General features: G+C 49.2%; 1 pseudogene; it reads left to right on the forward strand.

The window, feature by feature from the left end:
* The first annotated feature begins 360 nt into the window (after positions 1 to 360).
* Positions 361 to 884, forward strand: LOC104990248 (annotated as a pseudogene).
* The last annotated feature ends 7,315 nt before the right edge of the window (positions 885 to 8,199 follow it).

Consider the following 8,199-nt stretch of genomic DNA (forward strand, 5'->3'; position numbering starts at 1 on the left):
GAGCTTGAACTCACTTATGCCAGGGACTCCAGAAGCGAACCTTGGGATCATCCCACCCAAAGGCATGCATCTTACAGGTGAGGAAACTGAACCTCAGAGAAAATAACCTAAGTAAGAATTTCTATTTTCTGGAAGTGTCTATGGCCAGCGTGTGCCCTCCAGTTTGCTGTGGTTTGCTTCAAAAGTGTTTGGACGGAACAGAGCTTGGGAAACCATTTCTCCCAATCTCCAGCCTCCCTCTAACTTCTTTTTCAGTCAGTGCAAGCTTTAGAACCAATCACTCAGCAATCACTCAGACATCCTCTGCCTCTGGAGCAGCCAACACCTTTTTTTGAGCTTAGCTCTTATTTCCACTCAACCATGAGCTCTCAGATTTGACAGAATTATTCCACAAAGGTGGAGGCTGCAGTCAACCACCGAATCAACAAGCATCTGTGGGATTCCCACACCAACCTTTTCCTGGGTGTCTGTTTCAACTGCAGTGATGTGATTCTTGAGGGCCTGGGCCACTTTTTCTGCAAACTGGCCAAGGAGAAGTGCGAGGTCCCTGAGCATCTCCTAAAGATGCAAAACCAGCACAGTGGCTGCACTGTCTTCCAGGATGTGCAGAAGCTGTTTCCAAGACGAGTGGGGTAAAACCCTGGGCGCTATGGAAGCCATCAAGCTCGTACAGAAGAACCTGAACCAGGTCTTTTGGGTCTGCATGTCCTGGTCCTGACTGTGCAGACTCCCAGCTCTGACTTCCTGGAGAGCCACTGCCTAGATGAGCAGGTGAAACTCATCAAGCAGATGGGCAGCCGCCTGACTAACCTCCCAGGCTGGCTGATCCTCAGGTGGGGCTGGGTGAGGACTTCTTCGAAAGGCTTGCCCTCAAGCATGACTAGGAGCCTCTGGAGCCCAGTGGCCTTTAAGGAGCCCCTCTGCATCCCCCTGGTATCAGGGTTTCTGCCTGAGTGTCTCTCTGTAGCCACTGGACAGCTTTTTAACCACCCTGGAGCCCTCTCTCAAGTCCTGGACTAAATGAAAACAATTTTTTAAAAAGTCTGTGTGGGGAAAAAAAAATCTGTGTGGCCTAAATCCCTTTGCCTTAGCATTCTTCAAAATGCTTGTGGCTGAACTGACTTTGCAACCCCAGTCTGGTGCTCTCCGTGCTCCATACTGTATCCAGCCATCCTGTAAATTGCCACATGTTCAGCAAAAGTAAAATTAACAGAGAGAGAGTTGTTTGTACACTGTAGGCAATTCTGCCTGCTACTCCACTCAGTGAAGGGATATGAATCTGCTGTTCCATGTCGGTCTTGGTTCCTGCCTCCTTCTCATTGTGTAAGAACTGGCCAGATTTGGTGACGCTCTAGCACAGTCCTAGACACAGGCCAACCCTTCTCCCGGGGCTCCACTGAAGAGACAATGTTCTGTCCCAACACCTTAGTGAGGAATGGTGTCATGGTCTCTAATGTGGCACTGCTCATTGCTTCCCAAGGGTCATTTGGACCATCCTTCCGTCTTTAGAACCTGAGCCTGGGTGTGCTGTGCTCTGCAGTAATCACTGCCAGCACAGGGGACAGGCTGCCAGGAAAGAATTCAGGCAGATCAGCACGTGTGTTCAATGACCCCCTCTTGCTGCGGCATCTTATCGGCAGGGGAGTGTGGAGAGAATGAAAACTTGAACAAACCTACACATCACTGGACTATAAAAAAATCATTAAAATATTGAGGGGTTTGAAGGTTTAATGACCCAGCAAAGATGGAAAATACTTAAATGCAGATCTCAGTCATTAAAAACACGTTTTGCACGCCACATTTACCTCCCATGAAAATGGCGGGGTAGGGGTAGAGGGGCAGGAATACACTTAGGGTGAGATTGCTACAGCTCCCCTAGAGGGCGGGTTAGAAAAGTGAGTCACAAATCTCACTGAGTGCCCAGTGGGGTCAAAGCTCTCAGGTGCTCGGGTGGTCTTTCTGTGGAGGCTGGTGGCTCTGTCACCATTTAAAGCTGCAGCCAATCCACCACTGCAGAGCCTTCTGAACTGTGCAAGACGCAGGAAGCTCTCTCCTGAGAGACCTCCCCTCACAGGGAAAGATGCCAGGTAGGTTCTGGCTTGGCAGAAGCATCAGGAAGTAAGGAAGCTGGAGAAACGTATGTCACAAGAAACACGAGCAACTGGGAGCAAATTCCTAGAGAGAAACAAGTTAGTCTCCGACCACAGCACGTTGTTTTCTGACCAGACCTTCCTTTCTGTGTTAGTTTGTTAGGGTTATTGTAACAAAGCACCAGAGACTGGGTGGCTTAACCAAAAGAAATTTATTTTCTCACTGTATTGGAGGCTAGAAGTCGAAGATCGAGGTGCTGGCAGGCTTGGTTTCCTCTGAGGCGTCTCTCCTTGGCTCGCAGACGGCCACCTTCTCCCTATGCCTTCATGTCCCTTCCCTCCTCCTGTGTCCTCTTCTTATGACACCAGTCATTGCTGGATCAGGGCCCACCCTAAAGACCTCATTTTAACTTAACTACCTCTTTCAAGTCCCAGTTTCCAAATCGGTCACATTCTAAGGTACTGGGGTTTAGGACTTCAACATATAAATTTGGGGGGGGGCAGTGCACAAGCCAAACCCTGCTGCTGCTGCTGCTAAGTCGCTTCAGTCGTGTCCGACTCTGTGCGACCCCACAGACGGCAGCCCACCAGGCTCCCCCGTCCCTGGGATTCTCCAGACAAGAACACTGGAGCCAAACCATAAGAGTTGTTAAATGATTATAACACCTTCAAAAGGAGGCTTGGGGACGGGCTGCTTTGTTTTATAGAGAAAAGTAAATGTTCATAGTGTGTGGAGTGGCTTCTGCCTTTCTAAGTTTTTGACTCCAGTGAAAAAGTGTGGAAGTGTTAGCTGTTCAGTCACGTCCGACTCTTTGCAACCCCACGGACTGTAGCCCACCAGACTCCTCTGTGGAATTCTCCAGGCAAGAATATTGGAGTGGGTTGCCATGCCTTTCTCCAGGGGATCTTCCCAACCCAGGGATCGAACTCGGGTCTCCTGCATTGGTAGGTGGGTTCATCACAAGCGCCATCTGGGAAGCCCTCAGAACATACAGTTAAGTGAACAAAAGCAAGTGGACGAAAGTATATTGCCACTTGGAAAGAGGGGGGTGGGTAGGTATGTATATTAAAAAAAATTCTTGGAAGAAATGAAAAACAAAACAGAGGGAGTCCTAAAGACCCCCTTTAATGCTAAAGATAGTGTGACCAAGATGTCAGGTCCTGACCTCTAGGAGTGAAAGTGGAGCAAAGGGACAAGCGGCCTGGCCTATCCCTCCACCCAGTTCAGGTGAGTGTGAGGAGGAAACCACGGGAGTGTCTGTCCTGTATAGCACCCGAGATGGGTACTTCAAAGAGATTTTCTCCTTTAATCATTTATAGTTTCACTTTGAGATAGGTATTTTTATTACCCTCATTTATAGATAAGGAAAGGAGAGCCAAGAGCAGTTAAGCAACTTGATCAAACTTATAAAGCAAGTTGCCAAAAATAGGGCTCGGGATCCCAGCCACTGCCTCCCTCTCTGGTTGGATGCCGGCTGGAGCTCCTGGGCTGTGGCCACAGTGAGGTCATGCTTCCCTAGGGACCTGGTTTCTGCCTCCTTCTTCACACCCTCCCAGAGTGGGGCACCAGGCCCAGCTGCAAGGGAGGGGGCCTCTCCCAACCTCCTGTCTTCTCTTCTGCCTAGGGAGGGAGTGGCTCTAAGCCACTGGTTTTCAATGTAATTGTGTATGAAAATTGCCTGAGGAGCTTTCAGAACTACTGATGCTCAGGTCCTACACTCAGAGATTTAATTTGTATGGGTTGCAGCCTTGGCATGGGGCTTTTAGACAGCCCCCAGGTAATCGAATTGCAGGAGATGTGAGTTTGATCCCAGGGTTGAGAAGATGCCCAGGATAGGAAATGGCAACCCACTCCAGTATTCTGGCCTGGAAAATTTCATGGACAGAGAAGCCTGGCGGGCTACAGTCCATGGGGTTGCAGAATCAGACACGACTGAGCAATTAAGCACATACACACACACAGAGGTAATCCTAAGGTGCAGCAGTTTGAGAAGCAGAGCTTTGAGCTCCTGCTGTTTTCACGCGTACTCAGGTCAGGGATCATAGGTATCACCTGGGTGTTTGTTAGACCTGCGTGCTCTCTGGCCCCGCCCAGACATACTGAATCAGAAATTTGTGTGAAGGGACAGTGAAGGGAAGGGGGTCCATGACTCCTCAAGCCTTCCTCGTGATTCTCTGTGCCCAAAGCTTGAGAACTGCCGCTTGGTGCAGCAAGCCAGAGACAGACCCCTGGTGCTGTGGTTTGCTTCATCAACTGTCACAAAATTGCTGTGTTATTGCCAAGGAAGATTAAGTTGCTGGTCCTGGGCAATGAGACTGTCCAGGCCTTTCCCCTGAGAATAAAACTTCACGGCCTGTGAGAACGTGTTTAAATGTGATTTGGAATCGACTGGAAGTCGGTGTAGCTTCTGAGAAGGGGAGTGACATCAAAACATGATGATGCTACTCAGCTACTGTGAACAAGAGGTGCTAAAGGGACCATCAGCAGCCGAGGGGGAACTGTGACCCTTGGGGACAGACAGGCTGGGGTGGGCAGCTGAGGTGAAGCAGCACCCTGGCAAGGCCTCACCTGCCAAGGCCTGTCCACTTGAATGGTGTATTAATCTCCTAGGGCAGCTGTAACACATTAATACATGTGATTGAAAACGACACCTGTTCTTGCACTGCTCTGGAGGACAGGAGTCTGAATTCGGTTATCAGCTGGGTTGACTCCTCCTGGAAGGTCTGTGGTAGGAGAATCGGCTCCATGCTTCTCTCCTGGCTGCTCCAGGCTGCGGGCAACCCTTGGGGCTCCTTGGTTTGTACAGCAATTGCTCCAGTCCCTGCCTCTGTCCTCACATGACCTTCCCCTCTGTGTCTTGATTCTCCTTCTCCTTTCTCTTATTAGGACAGTCCCTGGATTTAGGGCCCACCCTAAATTTGTCATGTGAATCATGACAAACTGTGGAAAATTCTTAAAGAGTTGGGAATACCAGACACCTTACCTGCCTCCTGAGAAATCTGTATGCAGGTCAAGAAGCAAGTTAGAACCGGACATGGCGCAATGGACTGGTTCCCAATTGGGAAAGGAGTTCGTCAAGGTTGTATATTGTCATCCTGCTTATTTAATTTATATGCAGAGTACATTATGCAAATTGCCAGGTTGGATGGAGCACAAGCTGGAATCAAGATTGCCGGGAGAAATATCAATAACCATATTGAGATTCATATTCAGCTTCAGCATCACTTCATGGCAAATAGATGTGGAAACAATGGAAACAGTGAGAGACTTTATTTTCTTGGGCTCCAAAATCACTGCAGATGGTGACTGCCATGAAAATAAAAGACCCTTGTTTGCTCCTTGGGAGAAAAGCTATGACCAATCTAGACAGCATATTAAAAAGCAGTGACATTACTCTGCTGACAAAGCCCATCTAGTCAAAGCTATGGTTTTTCCTGTAGTCATGTATAGATGTGAGAGCTGGGCCATCGAGAAGGCTGAGTGCCGAAGAATTGATGCTTTTGAACTGTGGTTGTTGGAGAAGACTCTTGAGAGTCCCTTCGACAGCATGGAGATCAAACCAGTCAATCCTAAAGGAAATCAGTCCTGAATATTCATTGAAGGACTGACGCTGAAGCTCCAATACTTTGGCCACCTGATGCAAAGAACTGACTCATTGGAAAAGACACTGATGATGAGAAAGATCGAAGGCAGGAGAAGGGGACAACAAAGGATGAGACGGCTGGATGGCATCACCAACTCAATGAACATGAGTCTGAGTAGGCTCTGGGAGTTGGTGGTGGACAGGGAGGCCTGGCGTGCTGCAGTCCATGGGGTCACAGAATTGGACACAACTGGGTGGCTGAACTGAACTGACAATCTAGGATGATCTTATCTGAAGATCCTCCATTCACTCACAACTGCTAAGGTTCTATTTCCAAACAGGGTCAACCTCACAGGTGGTGAGGGAGGGGTTTAGGCTTTGAGTGTACCTTTGGGGGGCCTGCCATTCAACCCACTACGAATGGGAAACAAATCCCACTTTCTCACAGCAGCCCTCTCTAATGCTGATTCTGGGCAGAGGGGTGACCTGAGGAACCTGCTTCTCTCAGGGCAAACACAATGGGCCTGGAATTCAGCACTGAAGACTGTCTTCATAGCGTTCTCTACCAGTGTGCTTTCCTGAGAGCTCACTGAAGCCCTGCCGCAGAGCGGAGCTCTGTGCTATTGAATTGATATAAAAGGAGAAACTGAGGCTTAAGGAGGGCTTTCCAGGTGGTGCTAGTGGTTAAGAACTGGTCTGTCAATGCAAGAGACATAAGAGACGTGGGTTTGATCCTTGGGTCAAGAAGATTCCCCCGGAGAAGGGCAGGGCAACCCACTCCAGTATTCTTGCTTGGAAAATCCCATGGACAGAGGAGTCTTGTGGGCTACAGTCCATGGGGTCCTTAAGAGTCAGACACAACTTAGGGAGGTTGACTTGCTGAAGCTCCCAGAGTTAAGGGTGGTCCTCCCACTCTAACTGTGCTGCCCCTTCTGTTGGTATCAGCTGGTTTCAGGAGTCATGACAGCCTGGTTGTCTTCACGAAAGTAGGGGGCTGGGGATCTCTCACCTGGGACCAGTGGTATAATTATCGTGCCAGCCAGCTTGTCGCCGAGAGGCTCCTGGGGACGATGGTCTGGTCACTTCTTTGTTTCCTGTGACCTCTTTCGGTGCCACTTCTACACACACAGAGTGCTTTGTGCCTGCCAGGCACTTGGCCTCTGGGAAGAACTCAGTAAATGTGAATAGAATGATTTTTTTGTTTGCTTGTTTTTGGCCCCAGCTCAGCAGGAAACCCGTTTGATATACACAGTCAAATAAAATACATCTATTTTGGGACTTAACAATCCAGGGGACCCACAGATGTACAGTCAGAGTAGAAACAGTGGGTTCTGACACCGATCTCCTTGCTCTTGTCAACTCCAAACTGTGACATGCTGTAGGAAAGCAGCCAGGAGACTGGTGTGGGTGTGGTCACCTCCAGGTGGCTCTGTGTGGTCCAGTCAGTGATGTGAGGTTGCTTTCATCTTTAGGGTCGTCATCACCGAGCCCAGTGGGCTCAGGTTTGTTTGCTCACCTCAGCCACAGCTGCTGCAGCTTCTAGGAATTCAGTCACGTGTGGCTTGAACGACCCCAGTGTCCCATCCTGGGACTCCTGCCTGCCTATTCTCAGCTCTCAGCCTTTGGGTTTCTAGCTACCAGTCTGACTATTCCACCATCACGTCAAACCAAAATTTAAAAAATCAACCTATCTTCCCCTATCAGAGTAGTTCCCCTTCCTAACCTTTCCCATCTGCTTAATGGTACTACCTAGAAAGCTGATGTCACTGCTTGGCCCTCACCTTTTCTCTCTTCTCTACAGGCGACCTCTCACCTTTAGATAGGAGGTGGGGTGCAGCTATGGGAGATGAGGAAGGAAACCAACAGTTTTGAGCACTCACCACAATGAGACAGACCAGGGGCTGATGCTAACTCACTGATCTTCTCAATAATCCCGGGAGATGAGGACAGGGTTACTGTCCTAATTTCAAAAGTGAAAAACCAAGGCTCAGGATGATTGAGGTCTTGGGGCCATGCAGCCATGAGGTGGGGATCAGGACCCAAGCCCGTGTTCTTTGCGCCTGGCAGTGATGCTCAGCCTGACGTATGCTTCCTTTGCTGATTCCCTAACTGCTGCTTCTCTCTCACTTTTGCTAGCGCTGCCTAGTTCAGGCCTTCACCATCTCCCTTCTGAACAGCGGCAACGGTTTCCCAGCTATTCAGTGCTTCTACTCTTTTCTGCTGCAAATTTGCCCGTGTCCAACACTTTCTATTTCTTTTATGTCTCCCACAGTGCCTGGCCCAGGACTGGACGCGGGGTAGACACTCAGCACATCTTGTTAGCAGAATGATATGGGCCTGGTGCCTTGGGAGATTAATTTTCTAGCATCTAAGTAAGAGTTTTGATTAGGCTAGGCATCATCTGATTTGCTGCCAAGGATGGCAGGTATAGACTAGGTTAGAAGTGTGGTTGACTTGTTACCATCCTTAGTGACGAAGGATGAGGATGGCAATTACACGGGAAGTTCACAGCTAAGGGATGACAA

Source organism: Bison bison, unplaced genomic scaffold (assembly GCF_000754665.1).
Source record: "Bison bison bison isolate TAMUID 2011002044 unplaced genomic scaffold, Bison_UMD1.0 scf7180017864174, whole genome shotgun sequence".
NCBI lineage: Eukaryota > Metazoa > Chordata > Mammalia > Artiodactyla > Bovidae > Bison > Bison bison.